Consider the following 16,345-nt stretch of genomic DNA (forward strand, 5'->3'; position numbering starts at 1 on the left):
CGCTCCACTGTTTTGCACACACAGCTTGTCAGTGTAATGGGTCGATAGTTGGTAGGTTCTGAGCTATCTTTACCTGGTTTGAGAACTGGTATTACTGTTGCTTCTTTCCGAATCTTAGGTACATTACCAGTAATCCATAAATCATTGAAGATTTTCAAAAGAGATGTTAAAGATGATTCTGAAAGTTGTTTCAAAAACTGGTAATGTATTTCGTCAGGCCCAGCGGATGTATCATGGGCCTTGTCTAAAACCTCCATAAGACCCAATAGTGAGAACAGCTGGTTATAACTTTCCGAGTTGTTGGATGTGAATTTTAAACGTGACTTTCTTTTTGATGTTTTAATCTTTATAAGGCTTCTGAATAATTAGATGATGATGAATTTTTAGAGAAACTGTCAGCAAGAATATTTGCTATGTTACGTTTTGAACTAAATTTTTATTACTCAGCTTCGGATGTCGGAGAGAATTGTGTTTACTCTATTCGTTTATTTTGCGGTTAGTGTCCCGAACTTTCTTGACATAGGAACCAGAGTTTAAAGAAGAAAAATATTTCTTCCATGATGCTCGTTTACTTTGTTTGACTGTGCGGCGAGCTTTGGCCCGGGGAATACGGTATTTATTTAAATTTTCGGGCGTCGGATGATTGTTAAATTTTTTCAATGCTTCGCGGCGTTGTCTAATCGCTTCCTTACATTCCTTAGTGACCCAAGGTTTTGGGGTATTTTTACAGTTTGAAGTAAAATACTGAATAGGGTCATTAACGTTGAATACTGTATGTCCATTTAGCCTAGTTTTACAGAGTGTTTCAAACTTAGTCCATTTGGACTTTTTCATGTTACTTTGTGGAATTGCGTCATCAATAGTAGAGTTGATATTTTCAAGGTATATTGGAAAGTGATCACTGCTATGAAGGTCATCAGCGACCTTACATTCATAATCCAAAAGCAGCGAAATAGAACAATTTGTCAAATCGATACACGTGTATGTACCCGTTCCTGGGTGTAAATATATGTAGGTGATTTTGTGATATATAAAGAAAAATCATTACTAGAAATGACGACTTCTACTTCGTGGCCTCTGTCACTTATGTAATTTGATCCCCATAAAATGCTATGGGCATTAAAATCTCAGAGTAAAACAAAAGGCGCGCGAAGTCGTTGAACAAGATTGTCTAATTCGTTTGGTACTACGTTGATGTTTGTTGGTATGTAAATAGAACAAATGGTAACCAATGGATGAGTAGAGTGACGCTTACAGCAATGGCTTGCATATTTGTCATTCAAGGCATGACGCTATGAGGGGCTCTATTGTTCACAACAACAGAAACCTGAGAAAATGTGTTAAGAGTTTGACCAAATAGAACATAGGAAAATAAGGATCAGGAAGACCTTCCGTGTAGGCTGAGATATCCTTCTGGTGTGGGATATTGCTGTATAAAGAACGTACGTGCATAGTGACGAGGAGAGTATAATTTGTAAAGTTAATTTCTGTGTTTTGTTGAGAGTGTTCATGGTGTGTAAGATATATGAAGGCAGTATTTCCACGGAAAACAGAAGGAGATAATTAAAGCATTCATACTTTTCTAGTGGGAAGTTTCCTGAAATGATTTGTTTTCCGGGGTTACCTTTGTGTGTTTAGGGGGTAAATACAACACCCCTGGTTTTGAGTCAGCTGGTAAGAGGTAAGTTATTATTTTGCCGTCAATGTTACCTGCGTTATGCATGCATTTTAATATCTGACACAGACACACACATACACGAACACCACACACATCCACTAGATTTATGGCCGATCTGCAAAGTTCTGGAAGGATATATAGTTACAATCAATATTTCTTTCTCTCAAATTAAAATGTCATTAATTCAAATTAAAATTCCGTTTTCTTAAAGAATATTTAGTTCACTCAGAGGATCATTTTCTTCCCTCTAATGTATAAACGGTTCCTTCAAATCAATAATGTGGTTACCCAAATTAATGTTTCCTTTCTCTCGGGTTTATCTCCTCTCAAATTTAAATATCCTTCCCTCAACTGAATAATCGTTTCTAAAAGTTATCATTGTATTTTCTTTGAAACGAAATGCTACTCAACGATTGCTGTATCAAGTAAACCTTAAACCCGTTTTCATATGATGCATGTATAAGAGTGCATTTAAGTTTCGTATCCATAGTAAAAGAAAACCAAGAAAAAGAGACAATTACGTCTTCTTTGGTATATTCTCTTTGTCATCAGAGTCACAATACTAATGTATAATAATAGATCACACAATTCCCTTTAGTGAAAACTTATCTGTGTAGTTTTTATTATTTATATCTGACAATGTTTTAACAGTTCAATTACATTAACAAACAGCTCGCCATTCCATCGAGTGATTTTGGCAGTCAATAGCGATTACATCAGTCTACTGATGAAGTCCTTAGTGTGAAGACATATCTTTCAGGTGAGATTTCTCTATACTGTTTGTATATGTGATTTAAAAGTTAAGACCTTGTAAAATATCACAACATTCCACTTCGTTTCTTCGATCTAATTCCTCTCTTTTCAATTGTTTCACTGGCAAGGATTCTTCCTATTCACAATTTTGTAATTGTCTTGACAACTGTCATTTCTTGATAATACGTGTTCTTCCTCTATTTCTGAAGAGCTCTACTTCCGTCGCATCTCATTTTGCTTGTTCGCATTTGTTTTAGAATACTCGGAATGCAAATAGTTGTTTTATTGACAAAGATAACATACATCATTATAGTTGTCTCTCTTTCATCCTATCTTTCTTTTGCTTTAACATTGAATATATTTTGGAGCCCCAATGTCATTTCGTTTGACAGATGTAGCAGGTATCTTGACTTTTATCTCGAGAGGATTAGTCCGTAGATTTGTCTGAAGTATACATTCGAATGACTTTCTTAATCTCTGACCAGAGGACAATATGTTTTCACTCTTCCAATTCATGGTCTTGGTAGGAAGTCTGTGTGAATGATATTAACTTTAAGGTCAGGAGGTCTTCCTATATATGGGGAGCGAGTGTGTAAAACTTTGTCATATTGTTTAGTCAAGATGAAAAAAAAAATATTCTTCTGAGAATAATCAATTGCAAGAAAACAATGCCAATATTCGATGTCGCCACATACTCTAACATACTCTCACCCAAACTATAAAATTAACAGAGCTCAAGTCTTAAGTTCCACTGGAGAAAGCAGTAGATTCTTAACATATTTGTGGGTTTCCTTATTATATACACCGAAACTACAGTGAAAAGCTAAGCAATGCCATTGTTTGAGACCCTCCATTACACAAAAGAGTTTAAAGTCTCCTATTTGGATCGAGCTTACGACACCGGCTGAATTAACAGAGTCAAAATGCATCGGCGTAATTTATCACTTCCAACAATCCAATGACGAGTTTATAATGATCTATGGCTAAGGTACACTTTACATGACTCAACATTTTCCCTAATAGAGTTAGCAAACGCAGAAATTGTTATTGTTGGACAACGTTCGCATTACTAAATTGCAATAGCTTCGACATCGACCACACACAATCCAAGATGTGTTTAGTCATCTTATGCCGCGAAGAACGAGACAAAAGGTAGAGAAAATCACAAGAAAGCATTCAGAAATCGTACAGAGCCTGCCAACGATGAGATACAGAGCTCGTGTCTCATTAGGAAGGTATTTCTAAAGAAGGGGGCTGTGGCCAGTCTGAAATGTAACGGCGTCGATATGCGTTGGCTCCTCGCTGTACGTTGAAAATGTACCCCACGTCGGTTGCGGATATTTCATTTTGATACCATTTCTAGTATCTCGGGGTTTCTTTCTACTATTGAGTACACATATGACCAAGAACTTAATTATCTGGACCAACATTTTCATTGTGGAGAGAGATGCGGAGGTTCTTTTGGTTTCCAAACCATGCATTCTGGAAGAAAAAATGAATTGATTGCTCGTCCTACAAGTGAATTTGTGTCAGTCCTACGTGTTAAAAACAATGTCACCTATAACAAGCTGAACAACAACAAAAATGTCTTGTGGAATTATTGTGTTTCACTTGTGGACATCTTATTAGAATCTATAAATCCAAATCAGACATTTCTCAAGGAAAGAAAATATGCCATTTTAGCGACCAAATCATTGACATTTGAGCATAAATACTTCTTTTACAATTACAAGAATGACCTGGAAAAAGACTTCGATGAAGACCACGACTGTAATAGAAAGGGAAAAAATATGACTTCTAATGCACGCAAGAGATTGACATTCGCTTCCTAATTTATGGCACGCATGTTTCAGAGACAGAACAATACCAAAGGAAAACCGACTGCAACAGTGGAGTGTTCTTAGACTACGTTAACAGATTTTTCAAACTCTAAAAAAAGACTTCCGAAGACAAAGACCAATTCTTCGAACAAGGATTCTGCTCCTTATTTGACATGGCTTTGATCAAGAACGAATGAAGACACTCGTCTACCAAAGTCACGTTAACGTGTTTTGGGAATAGTTGGTGTAACATTCGTTATTACCCAGGACGGGATTCTAGGAACATTAAAGTCGTTACCTTTAATTGAATGATGATAAAAATGAAGCCACCCTGATCATGTTCTTATTCACATCCTTTGCTGCGAACAATAACTATTATCAGTACCAACCTTAAATTAACGCATTCAGTACGAAACCTTGGTGTCACTCTCAGAGTGTATGCTCTAATTACAGCACCATGTAATGAACATATGCAATGCTGCATAGTTAGAGTTCGGACGCATCAGCTCCATTGGCAGTTTCTGTTTGGTTGATGCAACTAAAATACTTGTATGTTCATTAGTATTTTCAAGACTAGACTATTGTAATTCACTTCTATCTGGTTCGTCACAATAACTACGACAGAAACGTCAGAAAATCCAAACCTCGGAGGCTCGGATCATCCTTAGACTAGGAAAAACTGAGCACATCTACCCCTGTTCTGTAACCTTTACTGGCTACCCGTTTTATCCAGAATCAAGCACAAAACATGTTCACTATGCTACATTTCAATGACTAGATACAGTGTTACAATGGCACCATGTCCTCATTCAAAACTTAAAACTCATATAGTATGACTACAAGAGCAGACTTAATTCTAAGTTCATGGTATTTGCTCTAGTAATCTTGTTATTTTAACAAGTAATACGTTATGTCAACAACACTTCACCGTAAGGTCTATGTTTTTATGTGTCATATAATGTAAAGCATTATATATTATTATTATTATTATTATTATTATTATTGCATTCGTCACTGTCATAGTCATCGCCCAGAAATTGATGGGATTGTTTAGGTGCATTGATGGACGAACACACATAAGTCACTATCGTAGTCAGCTTTGCTAGAGGTGGCCTTAACATTTGTTGATATCAATACTGAGAACGACAGGAAATAATCTAAGATATGCAAAGTCAAAGGAATGACACTCAATTGTCGATCGAGCCAAGTAGTTAAGTCTGACGTTTTGAAAAAAGTATCACAGTCGGGACAAGATCAAGCCTAAGAACAATGGATCCAGATACAATTGTATATTTAATAGAACCAGCTTTTGAGTCGATCTTGAGAAACGTGTAATAATTTGTTTACAGAAGCAAGTACCGCGTTATGTCAACAACACGTCACTGTAATCACCGTAAGGTGAATGTTCCATGATGAAAACTTTGTTGTGTATACAATTACAGGCTGAGAACGACGATTAAGACGACACAGCAGCCTATGAAGGAAACCATAATGGACTTCAAGTTCAATTTTGAGACCAACATATTTTCATTGACGATGAAGAACGCCTGTGCCGCTCCTCTACTCCTTACGAAATGCAGTTCTTGTGCCATATGGCTCTACTAGCGAAAGCTGTACTGCATGACGTTTTTGGTTAACTGGTAAAAGTGATCACGTGCATTTACCTACCTACGAATTTCATCCATTCACTTGCAAAACACTGTGGATACGAATAAATCATATAAGAATTTCATGTGGCTTGTACAGGCTATTATCACATTGAAAGTCAAGTAGGTAGTACAGATGCAAGTGTAACGGTCATACATTATCAACATCCCATGCCTCGGAAGACTTCTGCCTACAAAGCTATAATAATGCAAAGAATTCTTTCAGAGGATGAATACTTACAGGATAACAGCAATCGTGTCAAGTGTCACTTCAAGACCTGTATATTGTGTGATGTGTGCTAGTGAGTACCAACATTCTGCCCACACTGTACCAACACATAACCTACGTAGAAGTTATTACTGTTTCGTCCATTTATGTGTGTGCTTTGGATTTTTAACATAGCTTTAACAAGTTTTCAGTCATATCGCTACAATGTCTGCAGTGTGGCAGTTTATAGTGATGTTTAGCAGTGGGCATCATGCCACAGACATGTAGCATCATGTCCCACCCAATCACATTGTCGTTACACCAGGCCCACCAATGCTAACACTAACCTCTTAATGCTGGGGGCCTAGCATGGCATTTGTTAGTACCATTTTTTTGTAAGCATTTGGTATGACTTGGCTGGATTTTGTCTTCAGCATTGTAACAAATTCATTTGAAGGAAGCCAACGACATTGTTCAGGACAGAGCGGATTACCAAGAACTGTTAACATAATTGATTTCACCTACGATTCCATTGCATCTTAAACCACGTGTTGTCTGCATGTTAAAGACTACCTTTATTTTACTTGTTTCCCATCAGATTCACTGCGAGCTATTTATGAACAAAACACAGGGCAACGACATGACCAGAAAACATGATATGTACACGAAAGAATATTTGTGTAACAGATTGCTGAGAATATTGACGAAAACAAGCTGTTTAGTTCCGTGTGAAAACGAAATTTGTCAAAAATCATCTTGGTTTGACACTTATGATGACGTGCATATAACAAGTTCGTTATACCAACGACCTTTACGACCCGAATGATGTCTATACTGTAACAGTCAAGGCTTCAGTGCTTGGATACAAGAAGTGGCTTACTATACTAAATACACAGAGTATCACTAATTGAGCAAAGGAAGTTCACTCAGGACCAGTGTAAGAAACAAACCTGAAATTAAAGACAACGTTTGAAGCTGTGGTAAAAGAATTCAAAATAGAGAATGAAATATTGCAGGTAATAGAAAATACCATGATACAAATATTAAAGAATGATGAAGCAAAGACATTCCCTTAGAAAAAAGAGACACTGAATGATTTAGAGAAAAGAGGAACAAAAGAGGGTGTTCATAGATTTGTTTCACCTTTCGTGTCAAGAAGAAAGTCTGGTCATTTACACGTTCCTTTGACGTCTATCTGTAGTGGCATGATTTTTTGGATACGGTATTGGCTGATTATTATCCTCATATTGTTATGCCCTGATGGGAAACGACCAAACTCCCTTTTTTCACAAATGATATTTGAATGCAGATAGGTACGCCTTTCATATTTGCTAAATGAACAAACTGCATGCACCATAAGCCATTATCGTTATTATTATTATTATATCCTTTGCATAGTATCCTATTCAAAGAATTCTCCGCATAATTGTATGATTAATACATTCATTGCAGAACAATGTTTTCATTCATACATTCTGTTGAAGCTTTACCCTGACTATGTGTGACGGTAAGGATGTTGCTGGCTCAGATGGAAGTAAAACATCTTGGCTAAATAAAGAAAGTGTGAGCTTAAAATATTCAGTTACCAAATTATGCTGAAAGATTTTTATGATGCACCAGTGTTCCTATCACGGATTGTTGTCGTCGTGTATGCATTGAAAGCATTTGATACAGCAAATAATTTAACATCCATTATCTCTGTTAAGAAATAGTGACCGTGGTGTTGGTCCATTAACCATTCCTGGACCCATTAAACAAACAAATTAAGGACCATTATCATTTCTATCTCAAACATGGTTGAATATTTAGTTTAGAAAGGTATATACATTGTGCCAGTATGCTGGTTATTTCTCAAATCACAATACATTTTGGGCATACGGATTTTTCCGTATTATTATACATCTTCAGCTACTTTGTGCGGTTGATGTTACATATAACAATTAAATTCAACATGTACAGCATCACTGAGCAGTGTGTGAAAACTGTATTAGATTTGTTTGCATAAACAACACGTAGAAGAGCTTACTAAAATGTTGATCCCCTAATTATCATTATGGAGTAAAACAATTAGAAAATGGATAAACTTTGTACGCTTAGCCTGGTGTCAGGATAATGTGAATGGGCTGGACATGATGCTAAATTTCTGCGGCCTGATGCCCCGGTGCTATTTAACAACCTCGCTGCAAATATCATAGCGATATGACTAAAATTGTTAAATCTACATTGAAAATGTAAATCACACGCATACACACATAAAGTGCAAAATGAACAGACGGGCATATACACATATGTAACCAAGCACTTTCCGAGAATTAGAGAGGCCCTGTCCATATATACAGCTCGAGGGACTCTAGGCCCTGGTTGTATTAAACAATGGAAATAAATCGAATTCCAAATCAATCCCATATAATTTACCATATAGAGATTTAAAATAAATCTAAGTACACAATGAACGTATTTAAGAGATATAAAAATGATGGTTAAAACCGTATCCACTTATGGGTTGAGGCCCGAGAGATATGGTCCACCTACCCCGATTAAATTAGGCCTACATGTATACAATAAAGAAATAAAATAGACAAGACAGTTGCATGCATACAATAAATAACAATCAGAACCGATTAGCCAAGGAAAAGCATAGTTTTCACCCAAACTGAAGGACGCTGAAATAGCCATTTATTAACTATGTTGTTTCTTTCTAATATCGATGATAGCTTTGCTTTGCTTTCACACAATGAATGCACATGCTGTACACATATGCTCCTATTCTTCACACACGCTCTACGCATATGCTCTTACATTTCACACGCTCTACACATGTGCTCTTACACTTCACACAAAGCTGTTTAAGTTTTTAATCTCATCCTGATTTACCAAGTTGTGTGACTCACTTTCCATACCGATATATGTTAACGATGTGTAAATACGTACATGCGTCTAAATTGTTGTTGTTGTTGTTGTTGTGGGGTTTAACGCCATTGTTCAGCACACGATAGGTTATACTTGGCGGCCAGTATTAATGGTGGAGAAAGAACATGGAAAAATCCCGGAAAGAACCACCGACCCACGAGAAGCTACTGGCAAGCTTTCTCACATACCCACATTGGCCGAATCCGAGACTCGAACCCACGCAGACATAGTTGAGATGGCAGTGATCCGTAACGGAGAGCGCTTTAGGCCACTCGGCCACTCTGGGCCCCTATCTAAATTGTGTAGATGTATATAATAAACTGGTGCACATAAGCATCATTATTTCTTTCCATCTTCCGATCAGCCTCCTTTCAATCAGAAATGTATTATCCATTTTTCTTATCTTTATGACGAGAAACTCAAAAGGAAATATTCACAACAATAATAACGAGAAATGGGACATTTTTAGAATTTGCTTTACTTACACCTTATAAATGCAGTATGGAGACACGCGTCATTTAGCTATATTCAAACCAGCACGTATCGAAAAACCTGGTCATTTCCATAAGACAACGCGGACATCTTTTTGAATACAAAACACATCAATAAATATAACTTGTCGTTCAAGATAATTTAAGAAAACAGCAAACAAAGGTATGTTTATACTGCATAAATTATATATTTTAATTTTTTTAAGCCATAAAACGTATAAAAGATCAACATACAACAAGAAATTAATTTAATTAAACCAATGTTGGGTTATTTCTGTAGCTTTATGTATTAGAAGACCGAACTGTGTGCATTAAGCTAAATACGGACTGACGGATGGGCATTAAACTAAATACGGACTGACAGATGGGCACTAAGCTAAATACAGACTGACGGATAGGCATTAAACTAAAAATGGACTGATGGATGGGCACTAAGCTAAATACGGACTGACGGATGGGCATTAAACTAAATACGGACTGATGGATGGGCACTAAGCTAAATACGGACTGACGGATAGGCATTAAACTAAATACGGACTGATGGATGGGCACTAAGCTAAATACGGACTGACGGATGGGCAATAAGCTAAATACGGACTGACAGATGGGCACTAAGCTAAATACGGACTGACGGATAGGCATTAAACTAAATACGGACTGATGGATGGGCACTAAGCTAAATACGGACTGACGGATGGGAAATAAGCTAAATACGGACTGACGGATGGGCAGAATGATGTTTAGCTGAATGGTATATTCCAACGTGATTCATCTTTCAAAATAATCCGCATTTTACATGCAAACTCATTTTATTACATTGTACTTTGTGTATTACAACTTCAATGTGCCGTGAGTAGTATATGGGGTCACCCTAGCGTCAAGTGGACTTACCATGGAAAAACAGTCGATTCACTCTGGCGTCAAGGGGAATTTAACATGGGAAATTTTAACATGGATGGAACTGTAGAGCGTCAAGGGGAATTGAACATGGAAATTGAACAGGACCGGTACTTTAACGTCAATGGGACTTTAACGTTAAAATATGGGGTTTGCACTTTGTCGTAAATGGAAATTGAACATGGGAATGTCACCTGGATGTCAATGGGAATTGAACTTTGGGTGACGTCATGAGGTTTATAGGGTCAAAACATTTTATAGGGATTTTAATGTATTTGTAAGGACAAAGGGTAGATAGGGACAAACATACAAATACACATTTAAACACACAGAAAAGACGACAGAAATGTTCTAAAACAAACCTCACAGAGAGAATAGAGGCTCAAAAAAGAAAAGTCTATTGTATGGATTCAAAACATTTATTCAAGTATATACATGGGCTCTCTGGCCTGTGCTTTGGTCTAAGCACTATCCATTTAATACATAAACATTTCTACATCAAACAAACCTATTTACTAGTTATTTAGTTCTTGGCTCTAGTAAACCTGTTTACATTTAATGTTCATTTATAAGAAAAAGCTAACACAAAACAAGTAACATGCAATCAAATAGGACAAAGTTCATGTTTCTCTCTCTCTATTCGTCTCACACGTTGTTAAAAATCTGGTCAGCTAGCACTTGTGTCCCAGCGTAGATATTTCCCATCACTTAATCCGTTTCATTCATAAATCGGCTGTTATATCCATCGTGCTAGGTACACTTATCAGTAAGCAGATCAAGTGCAGTCATCGTCTTCTTCCCATGGAGGTACAATGTATACCATATGAATGGTTACTTTTCCTTCGTTGATGTCAAATTTTCCTCTCATCGACTGCACGTCTTCAATAGCCCTAAAAAGTTTGGACGAAGTTATTTCTGCAGGTGTGCTAAATCCGAGACATACAGGTGAGTTCAAACTGTCGCGATACATAGATAGGCTCAAACGACCTCGATCTTTGACTTGGCAATGACATTTGAGTTCCTCTAACAGTGAGTCAAGTAGGTCCGTAATGAAACCTGTTACTTCCTCGGCTGAAATGTCAGACGCGAAGTCTCTAAATTTCACCGTGTAGGTGTAAGTTGTCGTTCTAAATTTTCTTGAGGTCGCTGTCTGAGTCATTTGGATGCTAAAATACTCCTGTAGGTCTACTGAATCCTTTCCCTTCTTGGACGCACTTTGCTGTGACGGCATGGTAGTGAAAGAGGTTAGTGATGTTTGTTCCTTCTCTTTTTTCATCTGCGTAGAGTGATTAATCTTTCTCGTTGCTTGTCCTCGCAATGAAGTGTCGTTCTTGGAAGTCGTCCCTTTTTATACTGGGTGTTATCAGTATGTCCATAAGGTAAAGTTTTGTGGTCTGGAAGTTTCACTAGCTGCACGTAGTTTGTCATGGCGTTAGTACATAAATAACTAAGATGTGTTACTGCATTGGTGATGTGATAGTGAGGCAAAGAATCACACCCGAGTTTCTCGTTGGACTTGAGTCTTACGCTCTATACTTGCTGTTTGAAGGGATTCATTTTTTCTCAATTGGTCTTAGTAGTGACAATGAACTGTTGGTCTTGGACGTTGTCCTTTTTTATATGCTGACCAATATTAATGTGACCGTATGGCAAAGTAAAGTGGTTGGGAAGTCGCACTCGCTTCTGGTACACGATTTGATAGACTTTTTCCAAGGGTCGACTGACGATGTGGTGAGTGGGTAAACGTACAATCTTGTTCGGCTGGTAGGTGATCACTTTAAAGTTTGCATCCTCTCCAGACTGCAAGGCTTCTTTCAATAAGCCAAAGTTGACCACACGACTGGTACGATAATTCAGAGTCAATCCTTTCACTTTACACTCTGTGTGCACTTTTCCTTGTGGGTCCCGGTATTCGTAGCCGTAATTTTTAGGACCGCCACTCGCGAAACTTAGAATCTTGTCGTCAGGATGTTCGTCTGTCCAGGCTCCTAAACGGTCTCCTTCGATGTTAGGGTGTTGTTGACCCGGTCGATCGATGTAGATGCAACTGTCCGTGTCAAAGTACAGGACGCGATCCCCTAACAGTTCTAAAGCTTCGTACAATTTTAAGCGAGCATGAGCTGTCACGTAAGCCGCAATGATGACATTTCCAAAAGGGTGGTCTTGTACAAAGTCCAGATCTTCTTCGTAATTGACCAAGATTAAATTCTCTCGAACGACGTCCACGTGTTTCATGTATTTGGTTTTGTCGTGAATCATCTGGAAGTAGCGGGAAGGTTCTGTCAAATATTCCGTCTTGGGTAAACACGGTCGTTGTGCCATTTTACCCCACAAGCAATTTAACATCACTTTGGCAAACGATCGCCTGCCTTCGTTTTTCTCGATGTGGTCTAAAGTGATGCCTTCTTGTTCCCGGTATTTCTCTTTGAATTTTATTTGGTCTTCGGGAGTGTGACACCAGGAAGGATAGCCGCTGGCTTCTTGCTTCAGTTTCAAAAAGGCATCCACGTAGTCTGCGAAAATGCCTTTCTGAGTAGGGTCACCCTTGTGGTATTGTTGTGTCTTGGGAAAGTGGCAAATTTCGTACACTTCTAACAGTTGGTATCCCATGTCCATAGCTTTGAACAATTCTACGCTGACCCAGGTTCCCGTCAAGGCCCGTTCTTCCTGGGTGTGCTGACAAGGCTGATCTTGGCTGCACGTTTCGGCACAAGTACGGCACAAGGGAAACATCAGTTTGCCTTGACAATGGTGAGGTAAGACGGGATGGTATAGGTTCGTGGGAGGCAAAACTTTGCACTTGATCAAGCCTTCGTATTGTCGAATGTTGTCCAGGTCGATGTGTTCCGTCAGCAATCGCGGGTGCCCTGTAGGAAAGTGACAATATTTGCACACGTAGGGATACAGCGAACACACATCCAAGTATTTGATTTCTTCTCCTTTCTCTTCGTCGGCTTGGTACAGCAAACAGGTGTCATTGGTCCTTCCTCCGTACAAACTATCCCTCGGGTTCAGGGGGTCCATCAGCTTGTAACTTTCCACGACACGTTTAAACTCGGGATCGATTTTCAAACGGTGATCGTATTCGTGTTCCCACATTTCCACCACTTGGTATCCTTGCTGTTCTAACTTCAAGCGTCGATGACAAGTGTCCTGGTACAGGTCTTCCATGGTCCGTTGTAAAAACTGATTTTTAGTGTCACGGTCAGGGTAGCAGACGGGACATCCGTGAAATAAGGAACCGTTAAACTCATACACGATCTTGGGGTTTTTTAAGTCCCAGCCATCGACCGAATACGTTCCGATGGTCCTTTCGCCTCCTTCGTTGCGGGCATGCTGAATCCATTTGCCTTCCTTGTCGCACAAGTAATGTAACCAGCGTAGGGCTTTGACCGAGCATTGACGCTTGACATAGTTGGTCGTTTGAGGACTGATGACAGCCACGGTCTTTTGAGGCATGAATCGTTGGCGGTACACTAAGGAACACGCTTTGGCAATGGTGCAAGCTTCTTTCAAAGGATCGACCCCTCCGTGTTCCATGAACAGTTCTCGAAATTTTCCACAGCAACGTCGTAAAATGTCCACGTCGGAACGACAATACTTTAACATTTCTTCCTGAAAGTCGAAGGGGTCAGAGGCATGATCCTGGTACCAAGCGTAGAAATCTTCTCGTTGTTCGGTACGCATGTTGTCGGGGTCGTAATAGTGAGCCTCAGGTAAATGGGGTAGAACGGCATGTTGATTGGCTTCCGTATTGAGAAAGTGTGGAAAGTACCCTTTAGCCATTTCTGTCATTCCAAACGTTTTAGGCATTCGACTCAAAGGCATGGCCAAGTAACTCATCGAATCTTTAAACTGCACTTGTCCCACTTGCATGAAAATGATTTTGACTCCGTTCAAAGTGACTTTAGGACGTTCGGTGCCATGTTCCGTATAGTACCTCAAAAGAAACTGTCCATCGTATCCGGAGAAATTGTGAGCCATCACTGTGGCATGGCGATGACAATCTCGGTAACGTTCGATGTCCTCTTTGCTCCATGTCTTGTCGATGGGGTCTAAGACCCATTTGGCAAAATCGTCTAGCGTTTTTGGTCCTCGAAAGATTTTTTCACGCCCTCCAGGAATTTTGCTGCACTGAGGGCAATAACTGAAGATAGGTTCTTGAATACACTTCTCGCACGCTCGATGAGCCACGCAGAAATTAGGAATGTGAATGCCAGTCTCTTGCATGCATTCGAAATCGAAAAAGAAAATTGCCTTTCTTCTTGTGACCGTCCTCTTTCTCTGGTGGGGGTTGGTATTTTTGCACGTAACATTGGTGTTCCAAGTCCACGATGTGGTGACAAATGTGACATTTTTTCTTTCCTGAACATACGTGTGCCTTGACACTATTGGTACGTATGCCTTGTCCACACGCGGGGCACAATCTCAGCAGTTGACAAGCGCATTTCTTCTGTGAACCTTGCGTCCTCAAATGTTGTTGGTAACAGGTAGGGCTGACAAACGTGCGCAGACAAGTTGAACAAGGCACTGGTTCTTCGCTCAGACAGGGTTGAGAGGCCAAACATCCTGAGCATTTCCATCCACAATGTTTGTGTTGCTCTCGATTATTATAACCATAGTCACAATTCTCACAATAATAAACATATCCCAGGAATCCAGTGATACTGGTAATGGTATCGAAATGTTCATCGTGATGATAAAGGTGAATGTATTTTCCGTCCTTAAAATGTTGGCCTCGAAACAACAGAGGCCCGCGCGTTTCTTGATGGTGCACTTTCAAGGTGTAGCGTGGAGCTAGGGCATCTTGCAATTTTTGCATCTCAGGAATGCCACAGGGTGTGTCTTTGGACAGTCCGGCTTGTTGTAACAGGAGTTCTGCTTCATTTCGTTGTTTGGCTCGGTCGGATTGTTGAATAGTTTTCCAGGTTCTTTTCCATTCTACCGTGTCGTTCTTGTTGGCATAGGTTCGTCCCACCACGATGGCACGGGCTAAACACATCTGGTCATGAGGGTTGTTAATTCGGACGAGACTTGTTTTGGTGTTGCGAAGGTCGTCCACCAATAAGACCTTTTTGCGTCCTGTCCCTTGAGGAAGAGAGACGTGAGCCATTTTCAGTGTGGCTTTACTATCGGTGATGTCAAACTTGTCATTGGATTGTTGCACCTGTTGTATCTTGTCCATGACTTTGGAAGGGGTCAGTTCTGCAGGTCTGCTAAACTCGATCCAAACAGGGGATTTCAAGCTGTCGTGTTGTATGGATAGTGTCAAGCGATCGTCTTCTTTGGGTTGACATTGTCGCTTGAGTGTGGTGAGCAAAGAATCCCACATCTCGGTGATGAACCCTTCTGCTTTCTCCAACGGTACGTCGGACTTGAAATCTTTAAACTTCACCGTGTAGGTGTAAGCCGTGGTTCTAAATTTTCTTTCGTGGTAGGGTTTGAATCGAAGGGTCATCAAGATGCATGAGGTGTTTAAGACGCAACGCTGTCGTTGGGTTCCTATATGCTTGGCTTTCACTTGCCTTGTGAAATATACCAAGTCATTGTCACAACGAGAGGTAGAGAGGGTATATATGGAAAGAATGAACTTGGTTAAATCATTTCTGAATCAGCAATCGAGATGAAACGATCGCACGATTTCAGTGAGAGAGAAGAAGAACGTAAGAGGCAGCGAAGTGACGTATCGCCTCACACACGAAAAGAAGTGTTCGCTCAAATAGAAGACATGAGCGAACCTGAACCAACACCTTCCACGTCTGCGACCAGACAGAGAGAGTCTACTCCAAACCAAAGTTCACCAGTCAACCCTGAAAAGTACTATCACATTCGAGAGACGGAAAAGCGCTCCTCTAGAAAATTTAGAACCACGGCTTACACCTACACGGTGAAGTTTAAAGATTTCAAGTCCGACGTACCGTTGGAGAAAGCAGAAGGGTTCA

This window comes from Sinohyriopsis cumingii, chromosome 17 (genome assembly GCF_028554795.1).
Source record: "Sinohyriopsis cumingii isolate HCF-2022 chromosome 17, ASM2855479v2, whole genome shotgun sequence".
In the NCBI taxonomy this organism is placed as follows: domain Eukaryota; kingdom Metazoa; phylum Mollusca; class Bivalvia; order Unionida; family Unionidae; genus Sinohyriopsis; species Sinohyriopsis cumingii.